We start from the raw sequence: 11,986 nt of genomic DNA on the forward strand, positions 1-11,986 counted from the left end.
TCTTGGGGCTTTTGGGAAACACAAGCGACATTTTTCACCATTTTATGAACCAGACAACTAATCGATTAACCGAGGAGAAGAATCGACAGATTGATCGATCAATGAAAATAATCGTGAGTTGCAGCCCTATTACAGATCATGTGTCAATTCTACGACAACGCGTGGGATTTTATTTCTTTTCACAATGGACCTTCTCCAGTGGAATGGGCTACAGATTGTGGGTTGTTTTTTTTTAAAAGTGTAAATTTATTGACATTATATCCAGGAACTGATGTTTGGTTGCAAATGCTTGCTGTTGATGCTGAATACTAAATTGTCTTGACCAATCACCAATTATTACTCCCTCATAGGGAAAAAAACGAGGAAATTATTCCTTCGGCAAATGACATTTCCAGGGAAACTGTGAGAAAACCTAGTGATACGATCTAACGATCTATTTTTCTTCTGGCCCTTTACACAGCAGCCAACGATAGCTGCTAAAAATAGGAATACGAGCAGCACACTGTGGTTCATCTGAGTGCAATGACCTCAGCGCCGTCAACAACGCAACGTCCGGCCGGACAGCAGGACAGATTGGACCGGCAGGTCGTCCATCAGCCCGCCAGGTCACCAGTCATATCCCTCTGACGGGCCTGGTGTTAAATCTGTGTCCAGCACTCATGAATGAGCCTGTACCTGCGCTGAGATATGAGGCGGCGGGTCAGTTCTGATGAGACGCAGTCGTAATGTGGCGGGGGGCCCGAGCCTCGGCGGGGAGACGCAGGGGCGGAGGAGGAGGAGGAGGCGGAGGAGGAGGAGGAGGACCGCCCGCCGGGGGCGTCCAGGCAGGTCAGTGAGTGATGAGGTGATGGGGCACGCAGGGGCGGCCAACAGCACCGACTGGCCACTGACTGAACTAAGCTGAACTGCAGAGCTGCACACACACACACACACACACACACACACACACACACACACACACACACACACACACACACGGCCATGAACGTTTCCTTTCTATCTGCGTCCTGGCTCGTTTTTTCTCTTGTTTTTATTAAGATGAACACAGGCACAGAAGATCCATACAACAATTCTCCCTGAATAATTTGCTCCTTTTGCCGGGATGAAAATTAACAAAAACAACAGGCAACAGTAAGATTCCACATCACCCAAAAAAATAATCTGGGTCAAATCCAAGATCCCTCAAAAGACGTTATCTTTTTTTTAAAGCTACAGTGTGTAATATTGAGAAGGATTTACTCAAAGAAATTGAATACGTTGTCCATAACTATGTGTTCATATATGTATATTGAGTTAAACATAGTTCCATGAGTTGGAGCCGACCTCCGTGTGAGTCTCCATGTTTCTGCGTCGTGTTGAATACGCTTGTTGAACTGAACGGTTCCAGAATACGTTGCGTTCGTGTTGAATTTTCAGACGCTGCCGGAAACCGGAAATGGAATCGGCGGTGCCGCACCATAAAGTGTCCCCTGTCGGTCGCTCAGTTGGTTGCGTTTTGCCACTTCACCACCATAAAAATTACACACTGGGGCTTTAAAGTTGATGAAATTGCTCTAATTTTGATTATACATCACCCAAACATTTTCAAATCTGGGTCAAATTGATTTGATCTATTCCTGTACAACTGCCGCTTTTCCCGTGTCAGACTTTTAAAAAAAAAAGGTGCTGTCGGCTGAAAGAGCCGTCACTGCTCACTGGGTCGGGGGGGGGGGGGCAGCTTCACCTTCTCTCATCTCAGCGGAAGAGGGGAACATGTTTTAATAACCAGGGTCTGCAGAGATCAGGGGGAGAGGAAACCATTTTTCCCCTCTCCCTTCCTCCCGCCCTGCACCGAGGTCAGCCCTCTGTGGGTTGTTCTGGAGCAGGCACACACACACACACACGCACACACACACACACACACACACACACACACAAAGCAAGCTCGTAATTCTGCAGCACACACACACACACAGGCTGAGAGTTAAAACCAAATAAATGTACTTCAACTTTTAAAAATGTGTAAAACATAGCAAAAATATTCACTTCTAGGTATATATACACACACCCATGCAAGCACACACGCGCCAGAAACACACACACACACACACACCCACACACACACACACTCACACACACACACACACACACACACACACACACACACACACACACACACACACACACACACACACACACACACACACACACACACACACACACACACACACACACACATTAAGAGCGCTCCATGTAGCTGATGTAATTAGTGATTTTAGAGCTCTGCACTTCATATTACAAGTCATAAACAGACATTCAATACTGGGCTTTGAGAGAGAGCTGTTTATCCTGGAGTTTTATCGTCCACGCCGGACCCCTTTCTGTGTTTATCCTCCGAGAACAATAATGCCACTATGCTCCCGCGCTGGAATGCCGTTCATTTGTCCAATTAAACACCGAAAATAAATACCCTCCAAAAAAGGAAAAACTTGTCCGGGGGGCCCCCAGATTTGGCCCTTCAGAAACACTTGAACAACGCCACTCCGCATTTACGGGGTTGGCGTTGGCGCGCCGAAAAATTACGCGGAGCCGAAAAATGTTTGCTCAAGAAGCCTTAATCTGCGTCATTATCTTAATACGCCGTGGCGTAAATGTGGATCAGTGAAGTAAAAACACAGATCGTCCACTAAAGTGGAAAATCCTGCAGGAACTGTAGTCTGTTATTCAACTTTGAGTTAGTTTTTTATTTCTTGGAACAATGGGATGATAAATGGGACCATTGAACGCTTTTTCATACGGGAACAACCTCCAGTGAGAGTCTACAATAAAAAACCTTTAATAGGAGGAGATCATTAAAGGGAGAAGGGGAGTGAATTAGCTGAAGTCGGAAATGAGTTCAGGGACTTCTTTTTTTGGGGGGGGGGGGAATAAAATGTGGCACAATTTGCTGAAGAATAACAGTTTGTTTAACAACAAGCCGACGGGAGAAGAGCGACCTTGTTCGACGTGAAGTTTCGAGCGGTGATTTACTGCCGGAGCGAGACGCCGACCCACAATCCTCCTGACAGACGTGCAATTTCCTGTGTGAGAGAAAACACACTAACTTAATCCATACAGCGAAAAGAAAAGAAAGAGAAAAAAAAGCCACGGACAGAAACTATTTGTGAGTGAATAATAGTGGAACCGCTGGCGGGGAACGGGCCGACGAGAGGCTCGGTCAGACTGTCACTTGTCAACTCACATTTTCCAACGAAAGAAAAAAACCTCTGTGACTTTTTACTTTCACGGTGAAAGTCCATAAACACCGGACGGCACAATTGGCCCGCGGAGTTGACTTACTTCATATAATTCCACAAATCTGGAGACGGCACATCATAAATATTGTGCGCACACACACACACACACAGTAAAACACACACACACACCACTTCTGTGACTGAGTCAAAATGTTTCATCCAAGCACTGACATTGTCATAAATCTTCCAGAGAGGAAACTACTTGGAGAGGTTTTTCTTTTTTAAATACATGAGTCAAGACACAAGCATGCTAGTTTGGATTATTAGGATTTCGCAGCGGCCACACAATGGTTCTCTATGTGAAAAGAAAAGTGTCGTCTTCATTTGGAGGAAAAAACTCATTCGGGTTCAGCTCGCAGCTGGTTTATCTGAGCGCCAAGTGCAAATCAAGTCAAGTGCAAAGACTAAAAGAGGCGCTTTGAATGTTGCCTACCTAAAAAAAATCTAGTTTATATCTCCTGCAAATGATGGGCTACAGTAGATGGGAAAATGAAAAGAACACGAAATGGCAGGTTTGGAAAAAAGTGCCACCCTCAAAAAATCCACTTGTCGATTCAAAATGGAACTCACGCTGCTTCACTCTTTGTTCCTCTGCAGAGAGAAGTGTCGTGGTTCCTCTGGTGGTCAATTACCAAGTTCCATCCCCCGGGTTGACCCAAGCCTCCCCCAGGGTCAACAAGTCAGTGTCGATCAGGGGTCCGTCCGTGTTTGGTCTAGCATTGGATCAAGGTGTCAAAACTACTGTGGAGGAAGCGAGGAATAATCAGGAAGAAAGAAAAAAGGATGAGAGGAGCAATCCGAGGAATGCCTGTGAAGTCTGGTTGGTGGTATGAAAGCCCCTACATCTGGACGAGGCGTGACACCTAGAGGGTAGAAAGGTCAGTGGCTGTTTTAAGCCTTCGGCGAGGATATGGTTGTTAGCCTGGAGCGGGGAGAAAAGCCTGCGATGGGACGCGCGCCAGTTAAAAGCCCATGATGGAGTTGAAAGGCGTGGCGTGGCGAGAGTTCAAGCCCATCTACCTCCTCTCCCGGCAGCTGCCATCAAGTCCGACCTGCGGCCCGGGACCCCCCGAAAAGATTTGGAAGCACGAGCGAAGAGTTTGACCAATCGCTGGAGGAACCTGGGGGAACGTGGCCGATGAACACGCCGGGAGCCGAGCGAGGGGGATTGGGAGCGGGTGTTTGCTGGGTAACGGCCGAGGCCAGGAAACACTGCAAGGCTTAGGGCAGGGCGAGGGGGGGGGGAAGAAGGACGATTGTGCGCTGGTGTAAACCCTTTTAACGGAATGGAGAGAGATAATAATTCCAATGGGGAATATCAGGGACAAAGTACTCGATTTTTAGGGGGCTCAAATAAAAATGAAGCCATATATGTAGATACTTATGTTTATCTAAGTCAGCTGGTTAGCTTAGCGAACCCAACCGGTCCAGCCCAATGGGCTGTGTGTAAAGATGGACGAGGCGTCCCCACCAAGATGAAGCCAGAATAGCCCAGATATGGGCGCGGCCATCTTGCGATGTCGCGGAGCCGCGGTATCGAGGTCCCTGAAGATGCGTGCGCTCGACCAATCGTTCGTCAGTCCTTCTGCTGTCGATCGTGATGTTTCCTCCCGCGTTTTTATGCCGTCAAATTACTATTTCAAACCAAACTTAACCGGAAGGATGACCATTCGTAATTTGACGGGTAAATTGCACTTTTTGAGTTTAGCTCATGGCCCATTCTGCTTACATGAAGGAGGCGGGGCTTATGGCCTATACTGCAGCCAGCCACCAGGGGGCGACTGGGACGTTTTGGCTTCACTTTTGGGGAGCTGTCATGTCGTCCTTCTTTATTTACAGTCCACAGGGAGGCTACTTGGATTACTAAGGAGCCAGAGGTTAGATCCCTACATCATTAATGTCATTGTCAGGAAAGGAATGGGTCACTGGTATTAAAAATTGTATTCAATTCTTTACTTACTGGATTTAAACTGATGATTAAAATGACTTCTGCCTGCGGAGTAGCTCTTATTTTGGGAAACCAAGGCTCTGATTTAAATGTCAACATCTATATCCACATGATTCAACAGTTTAGTGAAAAGGAAATGAGATGTTTGGACAATTACGAATCATCATTATTTTACATAATCCCTGACAGGTGTAATGTAATAGATTACACGCATTTGCATTAATATTACTCTTATAATTCAGGCAATAATCTCTGTCACATGCGGCCACTAAGGTCTTCACTTACGGAGTCGTCCGTAGCTCCGGAGTGAACCACAGTAAAAAAATCTTTCCTAATATCCCAGGTAGGGGGGGGGAAAGGGTCTGAAATATGTTATTGGTGCAGAGCGTCTGTTAAACTTGAGGTGTGTTAGTTAATCGATGTCAGATTCGCCTTCGGGGCCCGAGGAACAGACACGTGACGACTCTGAGGAGGGGCGATGTGGATGCTCTCGTTTAAAGACCTTTGTGTGTGTGTGTGTGTGTGTGTGTGTGTGTGTGTGTGGGGGGGGGGGAGAATAGCTGCGAGGGAAACGTGGAGACCCTGTCGACCCCCTCACCAACGCTACCAGCCGCAGCAGCACCCGGGGACCACCCTGATAGAATAGTGAGCTGTCAATCATTTCATTTGGCGGATAAACACTGCAGTGTTTTGTTTCTGGGTGTAAGTATGGCTCGATATTTCAGTGGTGTACACAAATGTATGTCTATAATGTCCGTAAGTGCAGGGTTTCACTGTTTGCGGTCGTCATAATTATTATTTTGTTCACGCTATTCCTAGAATAACATTAAGCTTCATGCATTTTTTAACCAAATCAAATAAAAAACAAAACAATCAAAAGGCTTTAGATATTAAATATTTTATATTTTTACAGGATCCATTTTGACATCATGCAGACAAGCCTTTAATACCTGATGCTACTATGATGGACACCTTGTGTGTGTGTGTTGTGTGTCTGTGTGTGTGTGCGCATTAACTGGCAAATTTCCATAGTTCACATCTCCTGTGTCCTGTTGCACGAGTTCTGCTGATTTATAGGCAGTGACATCGAATCACGGAGGTATTCTGAGGATAAAGTTGTATTGATCGGCCTAATAAAGACGAACCTGAAACGCTGCCCAATCATCACCGTGACTAACGCGCGCACACACACACACACACACACACACACACACACACACACACACACACACACACCAGGGTCAGGCCAGGCCACAGGCGGAGTGTGTCTCCAGAGTGTGTGTTGACTCTCAGGGGCAGGTTGTCTGTCAGCGCAGAGGCTTGAACTCCGAGCTTGCCGTAATCCCTCTGTCAATGGCTGGACCTCCTGCCAGTAACACACACACACACACACACACACACACACACACACACACACACACACACACACACACACACACACACACACACACACACACACACACACACACACACACACACACACACACACACACTCCCGATCAACGACCCAACCGCTTTTCTGGCATCTGGCTGATCTAGGGGGAGATTTAGGAGAAGTCGATCAGTAAACGGCGTTCCTTTTCGTGTAATGACAGTCGAAATGATCTACGATCGCACGGCGGAGGCCGAGCTGCGAGACCGGCCCTGTGCGATTCTGACGGGAAGCTGTTGTGGCGGTTGGATGTTGAAATCGCAGCATGACGCACAGCATCTACGCCAGAGGGGTTTTTTTGGGAGCAATTTCCAAGAGCAACCCCTGCAGCAACAAACTGATATTCTTCTTTCATGTACATGCAAATGATAAGTGACGGGGAGTCTGCAGGGAGCCGTCCCAGTGCACGACATGTCCACGGGTTGGAATATGAATATTTGTTCTGTACTTCTCTGCCCACTGACCTTTTATCTGCTCTCTGCCAGAGAAGTTGATTTAAATACTGTACTGATATGAAGTAGAGCAACGAAGGATTCATATTCACCAGGCAGCATAATGACGCATGATTTATAGCTAATAGACTCAAATGTTTAAAACCACTGGCATGACACAGGTCATGTGACCTGTGACCTTACGATTCAGCCTCTAGGCGATAAAAGATTTGCAATTAAATATCTGGTGAAATTACTGCAGCTGCTGAACATTACATGAGAAAGTGAAAAGAGAAGCCCAAGATGCAATGGGACTACAACTTTTTGTTTTCCAGACCGCTGGCAAAATACTGTTCCGATATTTTTTGGAATTCACGGCAAGAAATGTGACGCTCAGTTTGAACCCGTTCTGATTCGAATTCACACAATACGACTCCGAATGCCGAAGTCACGTTTTTTTTTTCTTTCCAGCGCTGCACAATTTGACATTTCAACATTTCGTGCCTCATAAAATTTTTAAAACGTCTCATTCCAAAGCTGCGGGCATATGACAACCTTCACCCTGCGCAATTCTGCTGGAAGGGATTTTTCTCCCATTGCAGCCGCAGCAGCAGCAGCGTGGTCCGGCTCTGATGATGTGTGTGATGCACATGTGTTCCAATTCACCCCGGAGGTGTTGGATGTGGCTCGCGGGTCCCACCCGCTGTATTTCGGAGCATCGTCAGAGTCTCTCCTGGACTGATGCTGCTGCAAAACTAGAGCCACTGACTCTACACATCGAGGCCCGTTCCCCCGTGTTGTGTTGTGTTGTGTTGGGGAGTACCAGTGCATGTGTGGGGAAACAAAGAAGAAGTCGTGTGAAACCTTCTGCGGCTCCAGGTCGGAGCAGCCAAACAGAGTGATGAACTGACAGCGGTCGGGGCTGGAGGCCTTCAGGAAAAAAGGGTTGACAATGAAAACCATCTGGGCGCGTGGAGGAGTGAGTTCACCAGACGTTCGTGGGCTGCTCGTCACTTTTTGAACACGTCCACATACTTTTGGACACATTGTGTACGCCTTCGTTCAAGAGAGAACCTGCTAATGATACAAATTGTTATTAGACGTTTTTCTAGATTTAAGCGACACACGAACTTGCACGTGTACCATGTGACCTTTGATCCCCTCCCTCTCACCTTGACCATCGCCACTAGACACCTGAGGCCACCTGTTCAACCTGAACCCACGACTAACCTGGACATTACAAGCAGGTCAAACTGCCTTTTGAAGTTGTTTCGCACAGTGACGAACAAAAAGTCTTCACTCCGTAAAGTGTAGAACTCAAACTGGCAAAGATAGAAGTGGACACGCACACACACACACACGCGTGCGCGCGCACACACACACACACACACACACACACACACACACACACACACACACACACACACACACACACACACACACACACACACACACACACACACACACACACACACACACACACACACACACACACACACACACACACACACACACACACACACCCCTGTGTTCCCGGACTAATCCTATCAGACTAATGCTATCAAAACACACACACACACACACACACACACACACACACACACACACACACACACACACACACACACACACACACACCTGTGTGTGCACTAATCTTTCTGTCCTCATCTAATAACACCTCTGACTTGGCCGGTATTGGAGACTCCAGGGGGGTCTTCTCTGGACACACACACACACACACACACACACACACACATGAAAGAAAGAAAAAAGAGAGGGAGAGGCACTGCTTCATATTAGTGTTTAATTAAGTTAACAGCGCTCCCTCCACCTCGCTCGCTCCACGGCCCAATAACTCAATTGAAGTCGTCTTCTCTTTCACGGCTCTTTGCTCTGCGTCCATCGCGTCGGGCCGGGGAAAGCAGATGGCGGCATCGCAGCCGCCCCCTCCGGCCGCCGGCCGCCGTCTCGCTCGCCCCGCGCGGTTAACTCAATAAGACTATTACGCAGAAACCCCTCCCTCCCCTTCGCTTTGTCCCTGGTCTCCTTTGCTCCCCCTCTCGTCTCACCTCACCTCCGACCGGCCTTCTCCCCCCTGACAGGGTCCGACCCTTCACTCAGGCCTTTTTTTTTTTTAGAGGTTGTCCGGATAAGGAGATGGAGATGTCTGGAACGCCCTGCGATCCCGGATGAGCAGGAGAAAACGGACGGACGGACGGAACTACTCACCTGCTGACGACATCTAAGACCCGGTTGTTCCCCTTCGTCCAACCTCTTCTTCGTCTGCCGGTCACGTTTGGAATCTCTTCCTAACACAAAGCCCCTCTTCGGATCGCCTGTTGCTACTCAAGACACTCGGCCTACGTCCCGGTCAGATTACCACCGGCGCCATGTTGAACATTTTAATAACAAGAGCCAAAAGCCCAGAGAGAAAAACATGAACGAAAGGTGGAAGGACAGAGGAACTCTGTCGTTTGGTTTATGACGAGTTTCTTGTCAAATGACAGACTGACCGACTCCGTCAGCTACGCGATGCTCGCGTTTCGTGACGGTCTTTGGAATTTCATCCCCGCAGATGAGGTTGAGTTGAAAGCGTTGGCTTGGCTTTCATCCGTTTCTGCCCCCCCCCCCCCCACCCTTGTTTTCCTCCTCCTCCAATGCTTCCTCTCTTCCTCCCTCCCGCTCCCGCTCGTCGCCTCTCTCCTCCCCATCCTCCAGTGACAGATCTCTGCTTCGCACCTTCAGAAATTGCAGATAACCTCCACGCCCCCCGCCCCCCCTTTTTAGCGCCACATAAACATGAAGCAGGCCTCGTTCCCCCAGAGGCTGCGGCTGCGGTTTGCGATCGGATGTCAAGGAGGGGATAGAAAAACAGAGGAAATCTCTGGGAGAGATCTTCTCCCCTCTCGCACTCGTGGCGTCGTCTGCGGGGGGAAACAGCGAGAAGGCCGAGATAAGGTCTGGCCGCGTGTGTGAGAGATCGGGAGATAGGAAGGCCCCTTTCGCTCTTCAACCTCCATTTTATTTTACATCTCTCCGTCAACGCCGTTTCATTCTCGCCATCTCGCCCTGGTGTCGTTTCCCAGGACGGCGTCTCGAGCGCCCACAGCGGGAGGTCTTAAACTTCTCGGGTATCGTTGTATCTGGCTAACACGCTGTGAAACGGCCGATAAATTTCCCCTCCCCTCGCTCACGGCGACTCCCACGGTTCGGCCGCACATATTATTTTATACCCCCGAATTACTGTGCCCCCCCCCCCCCCCCAGAAAAATCTATAAAGCAGCGTAAATCCGTCATTCATCGCACTAAAAATGTTAGAGTCCAGTGAAAGTCCGTGTTGATTCAAGCGGCGAGTATTTCATCGCCTGGAAAAAGCAAAGAACAAGAGCGAGCCGACGATGTAACTGCTGCGTTGAGGGTTGTGTTCAGCCTCAGATAAATCAAAGCCCTGGAAATGAAACGATTTGAGATGAGGCCCCCGCTCTGGAGCTCTGGCAGCATTGGGGGGCGTTGAGAGGGTTAAGGACCACTACCCGCTGGTGGTGGAAGGTGGCGGGGGTCTCCCGGGCAGAGTGCCATCAACCGGTGGTGGTGGTGGTGGTGGTGGTGGGGGGGGGGGGTGAGCGGCCTCATTCCCCCCGATCGAATAGAATATAAATTTACTCCCGTGGAGATTAACCACCCGTATCGCATGAGCGCGTCGTGTGTCAGGATTGTAAAAATAAAATGCGTGTGTCACCGGCCCGCCGCTTTCACTTCCTCCCGCCGCACACTTGTGGCACATTTTTGGTCGCTTGGGTAAGAGTATCCTGTTCGCCCCCCCCCCCCCCCCCCCCCCCCCCCGGAGACACCGGCGGCAGATACTATATCCACTGGTTGCGCAGATGGGACAGGAGGCAGGAAAGGACAGACAGAGGGAGGGAGGGAGAGAGTCGGAAGGTGAGAGACGGCGATGTCCGATCCCAACGAGAGGCAGTAACTCAGGTCGCAGGGGCGAGGCCGTGAGTTGTGACCTTTTAAGTCACGGCGGGGGTCAAGTGTTGTCATTCCCAAACCAGCTGACACTCGACCTGGGAAGTGCGTAGACAGCTTGATGTGTCCGCGGGACAATTTATGGCCACGATCATTGTGTTTGTTATTCTTCGCCCTCTGAACTTTTCATTACCACATGCCCCCCCCCCCCCCATCTGCCTGCCACCTCATGTCCAAACTGGCCCCTTCTGTGGCTCAGTCTTTGGTTTTCCTTGACACATTGTGTGGCGGGATGAGCGAGAGAGAGCGGCGAGGCCGGGAACTGGAATGACCCGGGAAACTTGGCTGACATTTGGCATTTGGGGATTTTTAATTAGCATAAGAGTGACCCTTTCACACTTGAACCCCCATCTGCCGGCGCGGGTTTCTGTTTGACGCAAGGCTTAGGAGGATTAGGTTGTTTTCGATTGGACTGATAACGCTCTCAGGTTTTGCCAGCGGAGCTCTTTTTCCCGCCCCCTCATCCATCTCCGGCACAAACTACGCAACTACTGTACAGTTGGTCACATGCCTTGGCCCGGGCCCCAGCCCCCATGTGGCTCGACCCTCAGTCAGGACATCCAACTTTCCAACAAGCTGCCCTGCAACATATTGATCTCACCGCCAGGTTTATTTACTTGATGATGGATGATGGGGATGATAATTTCTTTTCTTTCTTCTGTTTCATGGACCCACTACAAATCCATCTCTCTTTGAGGGCAATGTGTGGCAGTTGTCTGACAGGTTTGGGCAATAAGGGGCAAATCTTCAAGCCTTCCAAATATGTAGGGAAAAACATGAGGTTTAGATGATTTGCGCTCATGTGGCAAGAGACGTTTCCATTTAAATGTGTGCGTGAGTGGTCGAGATCAAGGATTTAGTGGATGTC

The sequence above is a fragment of the Scophthalmus maximus genome, chromosome 14 (assembly GCF_022379125.1).
Source record: "Scophthalmus maximus strain ysfricsl-2021 chromosome 14, ASM2237912v1, whole genome shotgun sequence".
In the NCBI taxonomy this organism is placed as follows: domain Eukaryota; kingdom Metazoa; phylum Chordata; class Actinopteri; order Pleuronectiformes; family Scophthalmidae; genus Scophthalmus; species Scophthalmus maximus.